This window comes from Vespula vulgaris, chromosome 3, assembly GCF_905475345.1.
Source record: "Vespula vulgaris chromosome 3, iyVesVulg1.1, whole genome shotgun sequence".
Taxonomy (NCBI): Eukaryota; Metazoa; Arthropoda; class Insecta; order Hymenoptera; family Vespidae; genus Vespula; species Vespula vulgaris.
The window spans coordinates 9,722,501-9,745,012 of NC_066588.1; the positions used below are offsets into that span (position 1 = coordinate 9,722,501).

At 38.9% G+C, this 22,512-nt stretch overlaps 1 protein-coding gene and 1 long non-coding RNA gene across 2 annotated transcripts in view; one reads left to right on the top strand and one right to left on the bottom strand.

Moving 5' to 3' along the window:
* The window catches only part of LOC127062564 (uncharacterized), an 8,997-nt gene extending 677 nt beyond the window's left edge, over positions 1 to 8,320 (top strand). The window contains exon 2 of the long non-coding RNA XR_007781169.1: positions 8,191 to 8,320. This is a non-coding gene — a long non-coding RNA (uncharacterized LOC127062564). The remainder of the gene's footprint in view (positions 1 to 8,190) is intronic.
* The window catches only part of LOC127062561 (zinc finger protein ush), a 136,350-nt gene that overhangs the window by 63,508 nt on the left and 50,330 nt on the right, over positions 1 to 22,512 (bottom strand). The window lies entirely within an intron of this gene.

The following is a 22,512-nucleotide window of genomic DNA, read 5'->3' on the forward strand; positions in this document are numbered from 1 at the left end:
GGGCTGGGGAACGAACGAACGAACGAACGAGATAGAAAGAGAGAGAGAGAGAGAGTGAGAGAGATAGATAGATAGAGACGGTGGAAGAGAGGCAAGCGGAGAGCGATCGTTGATAAGAGCCGGCGCGCAGCCGATAACGCTCCCTTATCTCCGTCCAGTGGCGCCGCAACTCTCAAGGCTTTCCAGCCTCGACACCACTCGTATATATATATATATATATATATATATATATATATATATATATATATATATATAAATATATATACATATATATGTATGTATATGTATATTCTGACTTCTCCGCTCTCGTTTCCTCGAAACGAAGCAGGGGGGGAGGGGAACGGCTCCTCTCTTCGCGGGTATCTGTTCCTCCCGACTTCGTTTCGAACCTTCCATTAATCCGGAAAGTCCTTCATTTCCGATCGAAATAGGACTTCTCTTACGAGGACGCGAGACGAAATGATTTGTGAGGATGAGCTGCTTTGAAATCATCCCTTATATATATATATATATATATATATATATATATATATATATATATATGGTATATCTAACTGAATGGTATTAGTCGGGGTGGTGTCGTTTCAGACTCAAATAGTCTTATCTTACTGGTAGAGTTTTCTTGAGCTATGCAGAAAAAGAAAGAGAGACTCGATCTCTTGTAGATAGAGAAAATTATTTTCGTATCTTCATCCACAAAAATAGGTGAGGCGGGAGGAGGGTGGTGGTGGGTGGGTGACGGAGGGGGAAGGGGAAGTAGCAGGATCGATATAGGAGTTCCATTTTTATCTGTCACCGTTATCGAGGCTACGATAAGAGGACCATTCGAGAAATTGCGAGCGCCTGTGAAAGAGTGACGTTAAGAACCAGAGAGGAAAGAGAGAAAAAAGAAGTAGCGAGAGAGAAAGAAAGAGAGAGAGAGAAAGAGAGAGTGTGTGAGAGAGAGAGAGAGAGAGAGAGAGAGAAAGAGAGAGAGAGAGAGATGAAGAGAAGGAGGGGTTAAGAGAAGAGGAGGAGTCGGTGTGTTATCACAAGGATATCGAGGTGTGTATAAACTGGGACACAGACGGAGCGAGGAGATACGAGAGACGAAGAGAAGAAGGAGGAGGAAGAGGAGGAGGAAGAGGAGGAGGTGGGAGAAGAGGCGTAGAGGAGATTCCCCGAGAGATAGGAGGATAGGATGCCAGATTCCCGAAGGAGATTAGATCTCCAACGTGGATATGGTCTACCCTCGGCTGCGTACAACTCATCCGGTTCTCTCTGTCTCTGTCTCTCTCTTTCTGTCTCTCTCTCTCTCTCTCTCTCTCTCTCTCTCTCTCTCTCTCTCTCTCTCTATGTATCTATCTCTTTCTTCGTTTCCCTCTTTTCTCTCGTTGCCTTAACAAATTGCCAAGCGTCTGACGATACTACTCGTTGTAGGTATACCCGTACTCGCGTACTCTTATTACGAAGTAAGGAATATCGTATTTTTTGTTGCATAGAAAATTGGTGGAATAAGAAAGAGAAGAAGAGAGATAGATAGATAGATAGATAAATAGATAGATAGAGAGAGAGAGAGAGAGACGAACGTCCTTCGGACGATGAATCGGTTCTATCCTACGATCGACTACCTCCTCTCCTTGCCAAACCTTGTCGAAGATAATGCCAGGCGATAACGGTCCAAAGGAACTCGAAGATAAAGCGTGAGTCATCCGCTGTGAGATAAAAGCCCGATGGCGAAAGGATAATGGTCCCGTGGGGTGGATTCACGCTCGCCGGAAATAACAATGGTCAGACACGTAAAAACTTTTCCAAATAAAATGAGAAAAGAAATCATCACCGCGTTGTGTTCATTAACATTTGATGGATATTTAGATTCATTTTGAAGGTTTAAAATCTTTAGAAATAGAAAATGAAATAGACAATAGGGAGTTTCGCGTATTCGTACTAAAACAAACGATCCCATCGTTCGATAAGGAAAGTGGAAACGGTAGAAGCGAAGCGTGACAAAAAGAGGAAACAACCGGTGAGTAACGTTCGATGTTCATGCACGATGAGAATGGAATAGCTGGTGACGACTACGACCTACGACCGACGACATTGAACCTGTCGGCCGGACTGAATCGAATGATATTACGTACGAAAGGAATTAACTAAAAAACATTAGAAAAAAGTATATCCATAGCCGTTTGAGATTAACGCGATTTTCAAGGAGAAAATCATTGAGAATCATAAATAAATGTAAATAGAGAGAGAGGGAGGGAGGGAGAGAGAGAGAGAGAGAGATCGCATTCGATGCTCCCACGTGTGAAAAATCACGGTTTAATTTACAATGCTGTATCCATTCATAGCGTTGTGGCGTTATCGTAAGATCACACAGATCATCAACGCAATCGCGAGTCTTTGATAATTTTATTACTATATGCGATATATTTTTACAAAGATTAATGATTCCTTATTCACTTAATTAACATATATTTATTTATTTATTCATTTACTTACTTACTTATTTATTTATTTATTTATTCTGAAACGAAATTTGGATATGATATATGGAAATTATGATATAAAGAATTCTTAGCGAATAATAATAAATTTGAAGATTCGCAAGTTTACTTCGAAGCTTACGCCAATGTAAGCGGATCGCGAAACGGAGTGTCTGTACGTCCGGCAAGGAGGCGCCTCTCAATTTTCGAAATCGAGTTAACGCGAAGCACGATGTGGGACATCCAACGAACATGTCACTGCCGCTTCAAACTGGCGACACAATGAGAATGACAAGGATGCCAACAGTGCGGTGACTTTATCTGACGCACCGACGCACTGACGCATCGCCAACGAGCAATCCACGTTCTGATGAGATAGTGTGAGTCACAGAACAGACTTCGAGAGATCGAAAGAGATCGGTGGAATAAAAGGAGAGAATGAAAAATTTAGAGAACGAGAAATGGAGAAGATACTAGCTGCTCTTAGGTGGGAGTTTGCGGTGTAACGTTGGAAGGGAGTAAGAGACAGAGAGAGAGAGAGAGAGAGAGAGAGAGAGAGAGAGAGAGAGAGAGAGAGAGAGAGAGAGAGAGAGAGAGAGAGAGATTGTTATCAACACTTTCCTGTGTCCTGCCACGTTCTCAGAAGAGCATTCGAGCTGTATGAGGAAACACTGTCCATGAATTATTCATGGCCATCGCCAGACGACTGCCAGCGCATCGCTACGTACTTAGGTGCAATACTCAGGACACTCGTTTCTCCCGCAAAAATTTCTCAAGTCGAAGGGACAAATACACGCACACACACATAAAGTATATAAAGAGATAAGGAAGAGTCTAACCAACGTCAAACTATTCGATTATGGGATTATTGGACGACTCGAATCTCGCGTTCTCACAAAATTCAAATATCACGGAAATTCTTTTCCGATCGTCTGAAAAAAGCTTATTCTCAAGATACGAAATAGATCGATCCCAATATGCCCATCGTTTGGAACAAAGATCGATCTTTTCCCAGTTTTTTTTCTTTATAAGTATATAACTAAAGGTCGGCCCCCAACGTATTCTCCGTTGTGTTAGCACGCGTCGAAAAGACGCTCGAAAGAGGGACGAGCGTGTTATCTCTCGCACGTCAAAACGGTGCAAAGTTTCGTCGGTTGGGAGAGGCTCGGTATCTCGGTCGCGGCAGGTTGTGTGTACGGAGACTTGCTGGCACAGATATCAACGCCTCAATGTCAGAAGATAGTAGTCTCGGAGAGACTTCAAGAGGTGAGGATGTTCAACGTTCGAAAGAGAAAGAGAGAAAAAGGAAGAATATAGTAAGAACGAGATCTTCGAATCATTTTTTTTCCCTAGCAATTTTAGCCGTGAAATTTTACTAGAAAAGTCTAGCTAGTTAGTCAAGAGAGAAGGAAGAGTCGAAAGGCCAGCTCGGAAATAATTTTATCTACCCTGTAATCTAACGACCGAGTAAAGAATAGACAGGGAGAGAGAGAGAGAGAGAGAGAGAGAGAGAGAGAGAGAGAGAGACAGACAGAAAGAGAGAGAGAGAGAGAGAGAGAGAAGGAGAATGTTGTACACCGGAGCACGCTCGATCGTTATCCATCGATTAAAAATACACGAACCTGGAGAATTAAACGACGGCACGACTCCGCGATTCGAAAGCTATTTGTTCGAGGAAACATAAAAAAAAAGAAAGATAAAAAAGAAAAAAAAGAAAAAAGAAAAGAAAAAAGTGACAATTTCTCCGTACGTGGGCGGTGTTTCAGGGCATGGGAGAACTGTGTTAGTGCGAGAGAGAGAGAAAGAGAGGGAGAGAGGAAGAGAAAGAAAGAGAAAGAGAGAGAGAGAGAGAGAGAGAGAGAGAGAACGGGCTCGAGACAGACGCCACATTTATCCGGTCGAGCCGATAAGCGATCTACGTCGAATCGCAAAGCCGCGTGATAAAATCTGATTACTTAGCCCGACGTCACGCGTTCGACTTTCAGATGCGCCTGCGTTCTTGGCCATTATGCTACTCTCTCTCTCTCTCTCACTCACTCTCCCCCCCCCCTCTCTCTTTCTATCGCCCTTCATCCTGAAACTCGTCCAGTCTCTTTCTCTCTCTGCACATATATCTGAATCTTCTTTCTCCAAGTTATAAATACATCCGATAATATTCATGATAATCCAGTACATGCCGTACTCGGAATATTTGCGTGAGACTGTTTCGACTTAATATCCTTAATTCATTATAATCCGAATATTAATAGGATATTTCCGAAGTTCATCATTAATACCGTCGATTCGCGTTCGAATTATAAACACAAAAAGATTCCCATTTAGATCTCGATACCTTCATTAAGACGCAGACTCATTTCTTATAGAAAAATGTCGAAGAAAATTAATCGAAATGATCGAGGAAGACGAAGATGTTTTGAAATAAGTACTTCGAATGGTCGAAACGAATTAACGAAGTAGGTGAGCTTGTACCTCTTGCCGTTACTACTCTTACTACTACTAGTGCTACTACACTATTACTACTGTTATTCGTTCACACAACAGGTCTGGTCCTAACATAGTAGAGTAGATAAGTAAGAGGATGACGATGATCTATCTCGGCGTACCTCGGACGCAACAACGTACACGTTCACATACGAAACACAAACGTAAAAACACATAACGCGTACTTACACTCGCGAAGTAACGAGTCCCTCGTAGCTTCGAGTATTGCGCAAGGTCAGCGCCGACACGCGCGCTCACGCGCTAAATAAACCGGTGGCAGTGTTGGGATCGTGTCGGATCGAGTAATCTCTTCGAAAAGTATTAGCACTAGTAAATAGTAGTAGTAAATAGTAACAGTAGTAGTAGTAGCAGTAGTAGTAAGAAAAAGAAGAAAAAGAAAGATGGATGTAATTGACGGGTTCGAAAGGAAAACGAAGAAGGAGGAGAGATACGTCTGTCTAAGAGGAGATATAATAATTTCTACGATGTTTCGATGTTTCGATGTTTCGAAGTATAAAGCGTGCCAATAATTAGATCGTGACGTCACGCGTCGATCGATCGATCGATCGATCGATCGAACAAACGTACGTACCAACGAACGAACGAACGACGAGAAAGTTATCTTCGAAACTATTCTCGATCGCTTGTAAATATTACCGAGTTCGCTCGTAATCCTAATATTGAAAATGTGTTCTAACGGGCCACGACGCTAGGAGCTTATCAGTCATTTCCATTTCTTGATAACCGTTCCTGCTTATCGCAGTCTGAGCCGAGCGAGTAAGCGAACGAACGAACAAGCGAACGAACGAACGTACGAACGAGCGGACGGACGAACGAACGTTCGGTACCCCTCTTTCTCCTTTTCCTTTGGCACCGTTTCCTTCTTGAAACCTCTTTTCCTTCTTCTCTCTCTCTCTCTCTCTCTCTTCTCTGTTTTGTCTCTCTCTCTTTCTCTTTCTCTCTGTTTTTATCTCTCTCCGTTTCTCTTTCTCTCTCTTTCCGTCTCTGTTTTTCTATCTGTTTCTCTCTTTCTCTCTCTTTCGTTTCGAGTCAATGTGAAGAATTCTGTCTCGTTTCCTCTTACTTTCTCGCTTTCTATCTCCCTTCGTTCACCCTCTCGCCTTCCCTCTATCCGGTAATAACTTCGACTATCACCTTCATTGATCTTCCTATCACTGTTTTATCTCGTTGCAGTAGCGTCGAGTGTCGGGGGTCCGTTCGAGTTCCGTTTCCTGATGATTTCGAAGGGTAACGAAAAGTGAACGCCGAAGGATCGATCATATTTCTCATATCGGTATACAACGTCTGACATCTTTATTAGTTCGTTAGAGTAAAGTTTCTTAATCGACGATCCATTTATCCATTTTTAAATGTCGAGAAACGAAATCGATAAGAGATTCTACGGATTTCCTTGCTATTATTCACGTGACACGTTGAATCTTCTTGTGATTGGAAAAATGATGGCAGAAAAGAAGAAGAAGAAGAAAAAAGAACGAGAAGAAGAAGAAAATAACAAGTGGAAGTTGATCCACACAGGATTCGTAAGATAAATAATCGAACGTAATAGACGTAATAGGCGTTTCGATCGACGAATCGAATAAAATGAAAGAAAAAGAAATAGACGGACGGACGGACGGACAGATGAATAGACAGATAAATGGATAGATGGATAGATGGATAGATGGATAGATGGATAGATAGATAGATAGATAGATAGATAGGTAGATAGATAGATAGATAGATAGATAGATAGATAGATAGATAGATAGATAGATAGATAGATAGATAGATAGATAGAGAGATAGATAGATAGATAGATAGATAGATAGATAGACAGATAGATAGATGGATAGATGAATGGATAGATAAATAAATAGATAGATAGATAGATAAATAGATAGATAGATAGATAGATAGATAGATAGATAGATAGATAGATAGATAGATAGATAGATAGATAGATAGATAGATAGATAGATAGATAGATAGATTAAAAAAAGAGAAAAATAGTAGGAATTTGCGGCGAGATTCGAACGTCGTTGATTCGATAAGTCGAACGGCCGACGAGGATATATACATACTTTATCTTTCGAGGATCTTTTCGCGAATGAGTACGAGTAGTATCTTGCGAGGTTGGCCCACTCGCGGTAACTCTACTTACGAGGTTATGTCGATAGGGTTGGGCTACATTATTCAACGACACGCACTACACGACCACGCACGTAGACACGGCACGCACCATCGACCCACACACAAAAATACATATGTATGTTTAGATATATAAATACATAGTTACCTACGTGCATTCGTCTACCTATCGTCAAAATTTGAAATTCTGTAACCGATGGTCTCTGCTCTTGCGTCATAATGGTCGACCACTTGATAAAAAGTTTTCTCTTTTTTATTTTCTTTTCGTTATTTTCTTTTATTTGGATAGAATGGTGAGCGATGAGGGGGGTCTTTTTATCTTTCTTTCTTTTTTCTTTTCTTTTTTCTTTTTTATTATTTTCACAACACGCGTAGACCTTTTCTATACCTATATGCGTTATTTTCTCCTGACGAAGTTTGCGATAAGCTCGTTTAACGATCTTTATTGGAAGAAGAAGGAAAGAAGAAGACGAAGAAGATAAGGGAGACTCGTGTTCCTCGTCGTGATCGACGATCGTGCGATTCGCGTTGGATGCGCGTTGCGCCAGAGAAGAGATCGAGGAGCCCTTTCCTCGTTATTATTAATATTTCACAATTATCGTCGAGGTGCCGTTTCGCCGATCGCACGACACGATAAAACGTCGTCTCGACTACGAAATGCTCCCGGCACTACTCTAGCGAGAATTCGAGAGAAAGAGCGCGCGCGCGCGCGCGAGAGAGAGAGAGAGAGAGAGAGAGAGAGAGGAAAAGAGAGAAAATGAATGAGATAAAGAGAAAGAGAGGCAAAGCGCTCGTTAACGACGCTCCGTTATCGCATGAAAAATCGGCCGATCGTTGGGCGAGATTCTGCGCTTACGCTTCAGCTTCTTCCTCTATGAGAGAATGAAAGAAATTAGATCGGTACTACTTCGTCATAGCCAACCGCCATTTTCATTCTCTATAGTCAACATATCTCCATGGGATAAACAACCAACTCTTTTGTTGATTTTCTATAAACAACTTAAAGATTTATCTCCATCTTATAACTTGAAATGATATTTTTACGTGATAATAGTATAAAATTATATTTCATTTGGTTTTTTTTTTTTTTTTTCAGAAGTTTTTCAACCGTTGCTCCGAGCGGTTTCGTTCTCGTTCTCGTTTATCCGCTTTGCTTTGAGGCAAACGGAAGAAGAGAGAGAGAGAGAGAGAGAGAGAGAGAGAGAGAGAGAGAGAGAAGAGATAGACGGAGAAAGAAGAGCGTGGCACAATCGATAGGATATATCGAGGACAGAGCGTGGCCACGTCAATCGATAGCGCTCGTTCGATATCTCGAACCTGGCCGGGAGTAGCCGGGGGCGAGAGAGACCCCACCTCCTCCTGCGAGCCACGTACTTCCATCCGCGCATAATCATCGGCAATAAATCTCATGTTGCATAAGTGTAACGAGAGATACGGGATCGCAACGCATACAGCCTCGAGCGTTACCGTTCCAGGGTTGTTCGGGTGCAAAACGTGGCCTCTCTCTACTTCGTTCGATCCTCTGACGACGACTACGACGACCACGACGATGACTACGACACAACGATGATGTCTACGTGAGAGTTGTAAAAACTTTCCAAGAAAAGGAATTTTTTTTCTTTATTTTTTCTTATTTTTTTCTTTTTTCTTTTCTTTATTTTTTCTTTTTTTTCTTTTTTCTCTCTTTCTCTCCCTCTCTTCAAATTGTTGCTTTCTTTCATTTATTCCATCTTTTTTTCTTTAATCAGATAGTATCGTGTGTTTTATCGACGTATGTTTAAATATAATGTGCAAAAAGATTTAGTGAAAGACATTGGGAATGAATTATCATTCGCGATGCGATATAATATATATCTCGTGAAAATAAATCGAAAAATATTTTAAAATCGTTTTAAACGCGCAAAATTCAAATTTTGCCCCGACAAGTTTATTTAAGAGTAGATATGCTTAGATAGAAGAGGAGGATGTATGTATATCTGTACGTTTTCCTTGCCAATACTGAATATTAATAATCTCTTTTGAAAAAGTTATCGTTAAACGGTGAATGAAAACGATCGATTTCGAGCAATAGGAATAGTATCTATTCGATACTTAATCGCGTAAACACTGTTCGCAATTCAAGCGCCTGACATCTATGAGATAGAGAGAGTGGATCGATGAAAAATCTCTTATCTAGTTCACGAGCTAAATATGTATCCAGTCGTCCGGTGGAATCGATATGAACGTAATTAATGCGGAACGAGCTAATTACGATCGCGTGTCAGGCGTGCTTGAAAAGGAAAAAAAAAAAAAAGAAAAAAAGAAAAAGAAAAAAAAAATGAAAGAAAAAGGAAGAAAGAAAAAAAATTATTATGCGAAATCCTATTTGCGATTTAGATCGACGAGATGGCTTAGTTTTTCCAATTTAATTCGTTGATAAACATTGAAGGAACAACAGCGAAAAATAAGAAAGCAAGAAAAAAAAAAGTCCATCGAAATTCGAGAACTAAGACTTTTCACGATGTGTCGAAGTTATATGCGTTTCGAATCGACTCATATCACTCGCAACATAAAGTTTATCGCAAGGCCAACGACGAATCCTAATCTCTAACGCGTAAGCTCATCGCGACAAAACCGAATGAGAACGTACTTACTTACGTATGTAACCACTTACATACTATACACGTAAATACGTAATATTGAATCTATATAGAATGATAGATTTGACTTTTCTTCGAAACTTCTTATCACGATAATTATACGTTTGCAATTTAAATAAGGTATATAATAAATACGATAATATCAAATGCAATTAATATATCATTGCTTTTTATAAATATAGATATACGTACGTACCTAGTCGTGCTAATAATATGACAGACGACATAATTGTTAAAAACGATGGACAGAAATTCAGCTTGCATAAGTAAATGTTCGAATTAAGACAAAAATTATTACTAAAGGCAGAAGAAGAATGAATAAAAGTAAACTAGGAGACGTTTCTCGAAATTCGTCGGTCAAAAGAAAAATATTTTTCCTCTGTCTTTCTCTCTCTTTCTCCCTCTCTCTCTCTCTCTCTCTCTCTCTCTCTCTCTCTCTCTGTCTGTCACTCTGTCTCTCACTCTGTCTCTCTCTCTCTCTCTCTCTCTCGGGAGAAGATCGACCAAGCGAGTTCTCGAAGAGCGACCGATAACAACAAAGACTTATTCTTCGCGAGCGATAAGACTTCGCAGCAACGTGTCGAGCTAAGATCGTTAATTGTCACTCGAACGATAAGCATCGTATACGTTCGACGTCGCCATACGCTTATCTTCGACGATATACCTACATATATTATTATATTTTCGTATCTTTGGCGAAACTACGTTTCACTGCATTTTTTTCATGTGCAATGAGATGACCTTTTCTATATATATATATATATATATATATATATATTTCTATATACATATTTCTATACATATATATATATATATATATATATATATATATATTTCATTCTTTATTATTATGCTTTTCTTTTTTTTCTTTTAATCTATTAACCAAAAAGATTTTCGATCGGTGAATGTTCATCGTATATAATTGTACAAACGAAGATTGTAAGCTTACAATAAATTAATGAATAACAGTGAATAGTTTAAAACAAAAAGAAAAGCTTTCTTAACACGATAACACATTAAATGTATTGAAAGTCATCGGTAAAATAATTTTATACATTCTATATATAATACGTTTTCAATATTTCCATTATTAGTTTTCCATATTTATTCGAAAGAGAAACTAAAATTATAGACTTTTCCTAATTAAAATAAATTCTAAAATATAATAATATTATAAACAATATGAATTATCTTATATTTTATATAATAATTTTAACATTTAACATTATTAAATATTAAAATTATTTAATTGTAATTTTCATAATTTTATACAATAATTTAATAGATTAAAAATATAATAATCTTATATTTTTTATAAAAATTCATACTAAAAAAAGAAACGTATGGAAAATGTATGACAAAGAGATGTACGTTGTCCTCTTCGCCGTTTACGATGTCTTAATATAATTGAAAAAGGAAATAAAGAAAAAAAACCAAAGAGAGAGAGAGAGAGAGAGAGAGAGAGAGAGAGAGAGAACAAAACAAAACAAATGATTAATTTATTCCCTTATCACGAGAGAAATGAAATTATCGTGTCGAGTTATATTCGAGTATTTCACTATTAAAAAGATTAAACTGATCGCCATTGATCGTTTACAATGAAACATGATTACGAACGGACAATCTGGATTCGATTTAGGAAGAATTTTGTTGATCGACAAAGGTTTTTCGTGAAAAGGTCGCGGGAAAACTTTTAGGCTCGTTCGCTATCTATTTGAAAATATTTATCTATAGGTTGTTATCACTCGCGTGATATCGCGTGTTATTCTTTGAATCGCGTGTACCATGGCGATTCATCAAACGACGGCGGCGGCATGCACGAGCGACGCGATGAACTCGCGCGTTCTTCCATAATCTCATAATCGTCGATGCGGCCTAACGAATATATTCTAACGCGTGAGAGACTTGTAGGATGGATACCATCTGCTATAGTTTCAATCGATGTCCTCTCCTCGAATTATGTCCCTAACACACGAGACGATATATACATATGTACGTACGTACATACCTGTATACATGTATACAAACGTACGTATTTATTTCTTTATCCTTTTCTTTTATCAAATTGTTCATAATCGATACTTAAGCGAGCAAATTAATATATATAAACGAATTTTTATCAATGTTTAATATGTGCCACGTTGATTACTTGCATGAAGTCTACACGCGCAAACGTGTGAGTTTCGACGAAGATTTGAAGAGTCGTTTTTTGAAGAGAAAGAGAAAAAAGAGACAAAGAGACAGAATGAAAGAGAAAGAGAAAGAGAGGGAGGGAGAGAGGTAACAAAAAAAATATCGAGGCAGCGGTTAGTCGTTGGAGCGATTAATAAATCCCACGAGCGGCCCGTAACTCTCTCCACGGGCTATAACTCGAAATAGTTGGCGCGGCTTATCCGCCGTTGATCGGTCTCACTTACACGATGCGTCGGTGTTACTAACTTGTCAACGTGATTCTACTATCGTTTAACGCTCAAAATCAATTTACGAATCATTTTAATTTACAAATCTATTTCTCTCTTTCTTCCCCTTCCACTCTCTCTCTCTCTCTCTTTCTCTTTTTGTTTCTTTAAAAACAAAAACGAAAAAGCCAAACAAAGAAAAGAAAAAAAGAACAAGAAAGAACATTAATTCCAATCAAACGTGGCAATTAAACTTTAGCTCATATTTCAGCTCGGGAGAGAACGTAAACACGAAAAGTGACAGTATCGAAAGATAAAATTATCAATCGGGATATTTAGACTAAGAAAGAAAGAGAGTGCGAGAAAGAGAGGGAGAGGGAGAGGGAGAGGAAGATATACATACATATATACAGAGAAAAAAAGAAGAAAAGAGGGAGAGGGAGATAAAAGTGCATCGTGTAACATGGACGGTACGACTCACACCTGTTGCAGCCCAAGCACCGACACCACCGCAAAGCGGCACGGACTTTGGCGCGCGGCAATCGATTATTTAGCAACAAGCCGCAGAAATTGGAAGGTTAATTTCGCCCGCTTGTTTACGCTCGTCCGCAATTTGATCGGGCTTCTCTCCTTCCCGCCACTATTCCCTCCCTCTCTCTCTTTCTCTATCTCTTTCTCTCTCTTCGTTTTTTTTTTATTAGGACGGTCTCAATGCATTTCTCTTTTTCTTTCTCTCTGTCCTTCTCGCAAATAAAGTTTCAATGCATCTCTCCCTCTCCACTCTCTCTCTCTCTTTCAATTTATGTTTTGTCAGAGACTGAGAAAGATACAGTATGCATGTATTTATATTTAAATTAAAGGAAAAAGTCTATAGAAAAATTGTAGGTTTAATAAGAAGAACCACAGATACCTAACTAGTAGTAGTGAATAAAAACATGTAAATTTACATCAAAAAGGACGAGTGTTGTACAAAGGGATAAATTGTATAAATATATATCTTTAAAAAATATATGTATATGAATGTGTATGCGTATGTGTGTGTGGTGTGTATGCATGTAAGGAAACAGAATTGTTACATCCCATTCCATGTCACTCTCCCTTTTCCACTACTATCACCATTGTTATGATCATCCTTATCATCATCATTGTTATTATTGTAACTATTGTACACATCATTGTAAGATTACTAAACCTAGATATCCTCACTACACCACAAGACCCCTTCATACCCTCATCTACACTTTTTCACATCCTACAGACCCTACAAACTAAACAACATTTAAGAAAACTCTTCTCTTTCCTTAGTTTTCCTTTTTCCAAAAATCTGCCCAACCAACCACTTCAACTTCTATTTTTAGTTACTAAAAATCTTCTCTTCGATTACTACCTACTGATATACAATAAATTATAAATCTTAACGTATTAATTTCCTAGTTATTCATTGTATTCGGGGACGGAATATTCATTACATTATATCCTGGTTGCTACTGAATTCAACACGTAACGGAGATAAATTACCGAAGAAAATTAGGGGTATAACAAATATAAAAGAATTATTAAGGAGAAAATTTAATCTATTCTTAAATGGCCAAATAAATTCAAAGATACAGATTAACTTTAACAGTATATGTTATAAAAATATTTTCATTTATCACGCAGGGTATATGTTATCTTTTTTCTTTTTGTTACAATTTTTTCATCATATTTTTTTTACATATATATCTTTTTATACATTTTTATATTTTCAAATATTTTACCCTTGTGCAATAATTATTGTATAACGAAAGTTAATAAAGACTATGAATTAATCTATATATCTTTACCTGTCTGTCTATCAGTCTGTATATTGTCGAAATAATCTCTATGAATCTCATTCTATTTTTCTTTTCTTGGGCGAATTTAGAAAAAATTTTCTCTCTCTCTCTCTCCTTCTCTCTATTTCTCTCTATTTCTATCTATATTCCTTCGATCTATGCTCAGGACAACGTTACAGGTTGTTGCTTACGTTCGTAAGTCGCGCGTTGCGACTTTGGTCACGTGACCGAATGCGAGAATCACGTGACCAGAATCACGTGACGTCGCTATAATTGCAGTTGGACGTAGATTCGATGAGACGTATGATTTTCTTCGTGCGCTTTAAATTCCATTCGATTCATCCGGCCCTGACGCCTTATATTTCTTTCTCTTTCTCTTTCTCTTACTGTCTCTGGATCCCGGCATCCTCGTATCGGAAAGCCATGGGAAAGAAAGAATTCGCAGGAAAGTCATCCGACGCGATGGGACCGAACGATATCGCGGACCTCGCATAAAACTCGACTATCTTCGCAATCTGATGCCGCACGAACCAGTTTTCGGTACGCGCTCGAATCCTTCTGTTCTTTAGGATGCGCGCGCGAGGATTCGAAGGAGAAACCTCCACTATTCGAACTTCTCCCTCCCCCTCCCCCACTGTCTTACCACTCCCCTTTACCCCTCCCACGACATCTCCGATATCGAAAGAGAAAGAGAGGGAGAGTGAGAGAGAAAGAGAACGAGAGATAGAAAGAACTCACGAATCAATAGGGACGATCGATCGAGAGGAGAAAGCGGATCGTGCGCGCGCGTTCTTCTCTCGAAAGTCGAATGTTTCGAGTTCGATCGTGAAAGAAAGGAAGAAAAGACAAAATGAAATAAAATGAAAAAGAACGGAGAAAGAAAAAAAAGATATAAAAAAAAGAAGAAAGATACGTGAAAGATGCGACGATCTCGTTTCGATTATAAACGTAATTCGTCCGATTCGAATGTCGCGCCAACCTAACATAGCCAAAGAAATTGAGTTGGAGAGTAAAAGGTAAAAGAAAAAGTAAAAATATTCTGTATAAATATAGATCAAACGCGACCGAAGATCTTATCTGAACACATTTTCATATGTTACACTGTAATATTCGAATATCGTTATCGTTTGCTAAAGAAAATAGCTGGGAGGGAAAGGAAAAAAAAAAGGAAAAAAGAAAGGAAAAAAGAGAAAAAAAGAAAGAAATGAAAAAAAATAAAATAAAAGCGGCCATCTTGAAGAGAGATCGAACATGACTGGGTAAGTAATCAACGTTAGGATCTGGTCTTTTTCCATGAGGTCGTAACAGGGCAACGATGACCGATGGACGAGGCCGATGTCGATAACGTGGTTATCAACTGATCTGGGGGCGTCCAAGTGTTATCGTCGTTGTGCGATAAGTTCCGGCCTACCGATATGCCTGCAATCTCATCTGACCCAACTACTACCATTACCATTACCACCACCACCACCACCACCACCACCATCATCATCACAACCACCGTCACCGCCACTCTTCTACCCACCCTCCCTCCCCCCCTTTTTTCCTCTCTTTCTCACTTTTTTCCTTCCTTCCTCCTCCTCGTGTTTCTCTCTCTCTCTCTCTCTCCTCTTCCGCTTACTTATCTAAGTACGTTCCACGCGAAAGACCATATTTTTCTCTATTTACTTAATTATTTACTTTCCTCTTTAACGACGATGAAGAAACATCACGAGAGATAAGATCGAATCGTCGACGAGCAAAAAACTCTCGCGCTCTCGATCTCTTGCTAAGGATAGGAATATACTTCTACACACGCATACGTGCGCGCGCATACGCATACACACACAGACCTATCGATAATTATTGCCAGGTGAAATAACTTCGAAACGAAATAATTTCGATAAATTGTCACTTTGTCGAGAAATTAAAAGTAGATGGATGAATTTTACTTTATTTTTGTTTTGTTTCATTTTGATTATTTTTTTCTAAAGTAATTAAATAAAAATATATTACGCAGGATGGCAACAAAATTATGAGATCATATTAATAGATATACGTACATATATTATATGTATTTATGCGATATATACTTGGCAAAGTCGAAGGAATGCGTGGGACGAAGATAGACGGAAAGCTTTATCGATAGATTTACCAAACTGGAATTATAATTGACGCCAGGGAACGTTCGAAAGATTAATCTAATGATTAACGTTCTAATCCCGATAGCTTCGTATAGAAATGGCGTACCACGTTGTTGGTGTAGTTCGTAACGATAATCGGTTTTGGTTGGTTTAGAAAGGTTACGTCGAAGGTTTCCTTCTTGCTTCGTACTACTCGAAAGAAAATATTTCATATCGATCTAGGATCGCATCGGATTACATAATCTTTCATCATTTCTTTTCACGATGACAAGTTTGTATTGCACATAGGAAAGAATATAATGAAACAGAAATAGAATGATAAAGAGTTAGAGAGAAAGAGAGAGAAAATTACATTCTCGTAAAGCTTATCGCGCCGGTCGCAAACGATGCATGGAAACGAGTCGTTCTGTTACGTCCCATTTTTCTACGACATTTTCTTAGCCTTGTCGGTTAAGAAGAAGAAATCGCGTTTCTTGCAAAACATTAACGATCTCTTCTTAAACGATCATTTCCACCTGCACTCAACCGCATACCACGTTTTCTATCTTGTGTATGAGAAAATAAACTTTCGAATTATACGAGATAATAAAAGATATGATAATTATATCAAATGAGAATTTATATTTAATACTACGACCTTTTATGACTTACGAAATGACGTACGACCCGGTAGTCTTGTTTCCATCGATCGCACCAGACATCTGTCACCTTAATTAGATATATATCGATGATTTTATCTGTGGTAACCGATCCTTATTGAATAACTCTCTACTTAACAGCTTCATTGATCATTATCTGAATTATGACTAATGAAGTCGATAAAAAGTATTCGAAGGAATACATGCTGCTGTTTGTCATGGACATCCGATGAGACAAAATGGCCGCCGTATCGTCATTCTATTATAATCATAGTTATAAACAAAAATGCCAGGATTCGTTATACCGGATCTTATCTTCTTTTATATTTTCACTTTTCATATCTATTTTTTTCAAACACACACACGCACGTATACGTACACGTGCAGATACACGAATAGAAGAAAATTCTTCTGAGTAATGAAGAAACGACGATCGATCGATCGATCAATCCGATAGCATTTCTTCCTTTTTTGTGGTAATCTCGATAGCGAAGTTTTCCCGTTGCTATTTACTAACCTTCCTAATCGCAAGCACGTCTCGTTTCAAACTGCCCCGTATATATCCTAAGACTACCGCTCCCACTCCTTGAACCACGCAATCACGCCACCTGTTACAACCAACGATATTTGATCACAACCGTTTAAAATCAAATCGACACAGAATTTCTATCAAAACGGTCGATTTTATTTTCGCTAATTATCTCCGTTTTCGTTCTTTTTTATTTATTTATTTATTTTTTTTTTTGTTAAAATTTAGATTTTACAACCAACAATATTGGAATTTCTATAAAAATGGCCGACTTATATTTTGCTGATTATTCTCATCAAAGTTGTCTTTATTTTATAAAGTTTTTTTTATCCTTTTTCTTAAAATTTAGACTTTAAACTCTGTTATTTAATACGATTCTATTTCGTTATAACTAAATATTTTTTCCGATTACAGAAACAATTCTATCTCTTTCATTGAAAGTTAATCGCAATTTTCAATAAGAAACAATATCAACGAACATATCTACATATCGTTTCGATAACTCTATGTGAGTTTATATTATCCTATCTGTCGAACGATGTTATTCGTCCCTTAGTCATATCAGTAGATAAGAGATGTTAGATCTATTCATCGATTAAATAACATACGTAGTTACTTATGTACGTAAGAATGTTTTTCTACATAGAAAAATACATAAACAAGAAAATAAAGAAAGAAAGAAAGAAATAATGGCATAGGAAAGAAAGGAAATTCAAAGATTCGCCCGACGATCGAATAACTTTTGAAAGATAACGCTTCGTTTGTTGGGGAGTGTTCGTACTCCGAGCATCACGCGTTCTACGTGGGACAAAATATGTCAAAGGCTCTATGAATGAGTGAGCAAGCGAGTAAGGGAGTGAGAGAGTGAATGAATTGAAAGAGAGAGAGAGAGAGAGAGAAAATCGAGATAATGTCGCGCGATGAAAAGTCACCTGGACGTATGCGAGCACAGAGCACGCATCCATGCGTGCCAAACTTAATGTAGGCGTCACCCTCCGCGTGCACAGTGAAGTCGAATTGAGGATTTCTCGGAAATCGAAAAGGAAGATCGTGCTGTGTGACGTTGGGTATAAAAGATCGACAAGATTATCGGATATTTCGTCAAGAACGAAAAAAAGATCGAAAGACAAAGCGTAAGACGATGACATCCCTTGCTATTGCGATAAGAGTAGAATTTTTACCTCGATGAGAAATTCGATCTCATCGTCGTCCTCGCCTTCGTCCTCATCGTAGTCGTTGTAATCGTCCTAGTCGTCGTCGCTGCCGCCGCCGTCGATCCCGATCGAGTTTCTTCGCGAAGATACAACGAGATAGGATAAGATCTCCCTCTCGGCACGAGAATTCCTTTCTTTATCATCTCCTTTATTCGCTTAAACCCTCGATTACGTTGAATGAAAATTTATAAAAGAGAGAAAAAAATTACGAAGGCGTGTTGTATACCGGACGTTCCTTATAAATGCCATCTTTTTATCGACACGGGATACGTCGTGTTGGTTGTGTATTCGAGAAGATGAAAAATATAGATGCATATCTAATTAAACGTGTAGGTGGTGCGATCGAGAGATGTCGTTAAGGTTGAAGGGGAAATAATATTACGTCATCTAAAAGACGTTGGGTTAGATATATCGTGAGAGGCGATATAAGTAACGTGTGTAGACGGATGATCGAGCGATCATTGAATTACAAAATGTGTGAATGTCCTTGAAACGGCTTATAATTGGACGAAGATATATTAGACATCGAAGGGAATAACGGTAACGAAGAAACGGTAAAGAATAAAGAACGGGCGAAGAAAAGGAATCGCTAAAATGGCGGGAAAAATTCGAACGGTAGATATCGCATTTGCAACAATCGCAAAAGGAACAATTCATCGGTGCATCGTGTAACTCAATTCCATACATATATATTTTCGAAAAAAATATATATATATAAACTTAACTTTATCGTCGAATAACGATCTCAATAACGATCTAATCGAAGATAAATATTTGAAGAAAAATGTTTGGGATCGCACGGTCGTGTTATATTAGTTTTTAGATGTCAGTTTAGCATGGCGTAGATCGAAACGCGTTCGTTCTCAATTAATCGATTTGCTTCGATGGCCAATACCGTCGAGAGATCGTATCTCTATAACACGAGCGAGTTCCGCTTATACGATATATCTATGTATGCATGTACATATCTATCTATCTCTGTATGTATGTATGTAGTATGTATAGAATGCGATGGCGAAATGCGCGCGCGAGCGCGCGATAAACGGAAGGGGGACGAGTAATCGCAATAGGTGCGTTTATTATCGGGATATTCAGCAGCATTATCTCGCGACTGGGTTCCTCGTTATCTCGAAAAGGCGTTAATCGATCGGAGATCGCTATCATTACCGGAGTCCATCTCCGTCTAGTGGGATTCCCCTATTATCGGGGTTCGATCGATCGACGGAAATAATCGCGATGCGATATCGTTCATCGATAATATCTTTTTACTTATCAATCGATACTTTTTTTCTTTCTTTCTCTTTGTCCTTTTGTATTTTTCTTCCGCCTCTCTCTCTCTCTCTCTCTCTCTCTCTCTCTCTCTCTCGTGCGCGCGCGTTCTCTGTATCTCTTTCTTCCTCGTAAATCAAATCACGTTTTTTCTCCTTCTTCTCTATATAAAATCTCTATCCTATTCAATCTGTTTGTTTGTTCGTTCGTTCGTTCGTTCGTTCGTTCATCCGTCCATTTGGTCGTTTTATTTTTCTTTAAATCTACTGTTTTTGTATTTATCTTAAACCTATCATCAAAATGTCGGATATAAAGTTATCGATTATAACATCCCGAGGTATATCTATTACGTGGCGAGACACGCAGGAAAACGTAAAGCAAGCGATCGAGTATTTTCAATTCATGGCAGGGAGCCAACCATAAGAGAGAAACTGAAAGCATCGAAGAAGAAGAGGAATAAGTTAATAGAGAGATAGAGAGAGAGAGAGAGAGAAAGGGAGGGGGAGAGAGAGAGAGGAAGAAAAAGGGTGACTCTGAAAACTAACGCGGCGCAATGGGGCGACAGTCGCGTGCCTTGCATCCCCTAAACGTGTTCACCAAGCGATCACCGAGGAAACGGTTTATAGTCGTGGAGTTCCTGAAGTCTCACCAAGAGACAGGCTCTAGCTAGTCGACCCTCTTTTACCAAGAGCTCGATCTTACTTATATACCCACTCGCAAAAGCTTACTATCGAGATCCAAGATCTTGCCAAATCACCACCGCAAGGGTAACCGCGAAAAACGGTGTAGGATCTTTGCCAAGAACACCTTTAAAAATCTCTTCTCCTTAATTCTTCGAACGGTATAATCATATTATGATCGATGTATTTAATATGATATATAAAATGTATACAAATGTAATAATTATTGTTTATTAATTTAACTTTTAAAAATTATAAAGTATAAGCTGCTTCGTATATTATTTCGTATATAATTCTATAAAAATTTTCAGAAAAAACCAAAGAAGATTTTTTGGCCTGGAAAATGATTAAATAGTTCGGAATCTTTCCTAAAAAAAAAACTACCATAATTTTTACCATTACCATATTCTAAACACGTAAAAATATATATTTAATTATTCAACAATTATGTCATTTATTGTTACATTTATTGAACAATTAATACATATATATATATATATATATATATATATATATATATATTAAATACATGTATTGTAATTATATTAAATACACATGTATTTAACGAAAAATAATAACTCACCGGTAAATAAACGGATGATCGTCTTGAAGTTATTAAAAGTAATTAATATTTAAAACAATGCGAAATGGCGTTCCATTTTGATATCTTTTAAAGTCGTTCTTCTGATAGGAACACACAAAGGAAAAAAAAGAAAAAAGAAATATTATACAAATGTATAATTTTGACGTTCGAAAACGCGTTCTTATCTCTTTCTTTCAAGGACTTCTTCCCCACTACACACACACACACACACACACACACACTTCTCTACCTCTCTCTCTCTCTTCTCTCTCTTTCTCTCTGGTTTTTTACCGTGTTCGCGCGTATCGGAACGGGGGAGGAGACGTCGGTGTCCGGCTCGGCAGTTCGTGAAGTGGCGCGAAAATACGAGTTGGTCTGGGGCAAGTGGAGCCAGCTGAAATGGACGCAACGGAATATACGTACGGGGCAAGCAAAGCGCCGCGCGCCGATAAGAGCGGTGGCGAGCCGTTATCGCGATCGCCGCGCGGCCACGTCGCACGATAACGATAACAAACTCTAACTCTCTCTCTCTCTCTCTCTCTCTCTCTCTCTCTCTCTCTCTCTCTCTCTCTCTCTCTCTCTCTCAGTCACTCTCTTTCCTCTTTTCTCTCCCTTGTCTCTCGAAATGCGCGCGCGAAAGCACGCGCACACACACACACACACACACACACACACACACACTCACGCACGTATACACACATGATACGTTTTATTCTCTCTTTCTCTCTCTTTCTTTCTGTCTCTATTTCTCTCTATCTCTATCTCTATATCTCTATCTCTATCTCTATCTCTATCTCTATCTCTCTCTCTCTTTCTCTCTCTCTCTCTCTCTCTTCCTCTCTCTCTCTCTCTCTCTCTCTCTCTCTCTCTCTCTCTCTCTCTCTCTCATCGTCCTCGGGGTGACTCGTCGTTACCTTCCCTTACCGTCAACAACCTACGTGTGGGAGTACCGATGATAAACCAATGGCGATTACGCCAATGGAAAGTAACGACTCGACAAAATCCTCTTCTATTTTCTAACCCTTCGAATTCATTGAAAAATGGATGAGGAAAAAGAAAGGAGAAAGTGAGGCTTGCTTCTGTGTATGTGTGTGCTCTCTAAAAATGTTTTAAAGGAACTCATACGAATTTTAGCCGGCGAAGGAGGACGATCCTAGTGAAAGGAAAAAAGAGCGAGAGAGAGAAAGAGAAAGAGAGAGAAAGAGTACGATAGGATAAAGGAAGAAGAGAGGTGAATGTTGGCCGGTGGTTGGCCGGTGTTATCGGCTCTGTCCAGATTGAATATATTTCATATGTTTTCATAACTACCGCGGAGCACCGACGGCGCTACGTTCCGTTATCTCCTCTCCGCCGCCGTCGCCGCCACCACCGCTGCCGCCGCCACCGCCGCCGCCGCCGCCACCCCGTTTCGTCCCATCCCCGTCTACTCTTCTTCTTGGCGTAGGCGGGTAGTAAGGGGGTTGCGGTTTGTGGTGGTAGAGTCGAGTTCATTGCTGGTTCTGGGTTGCGTCTGTGCTGGTTGCTTTCGGT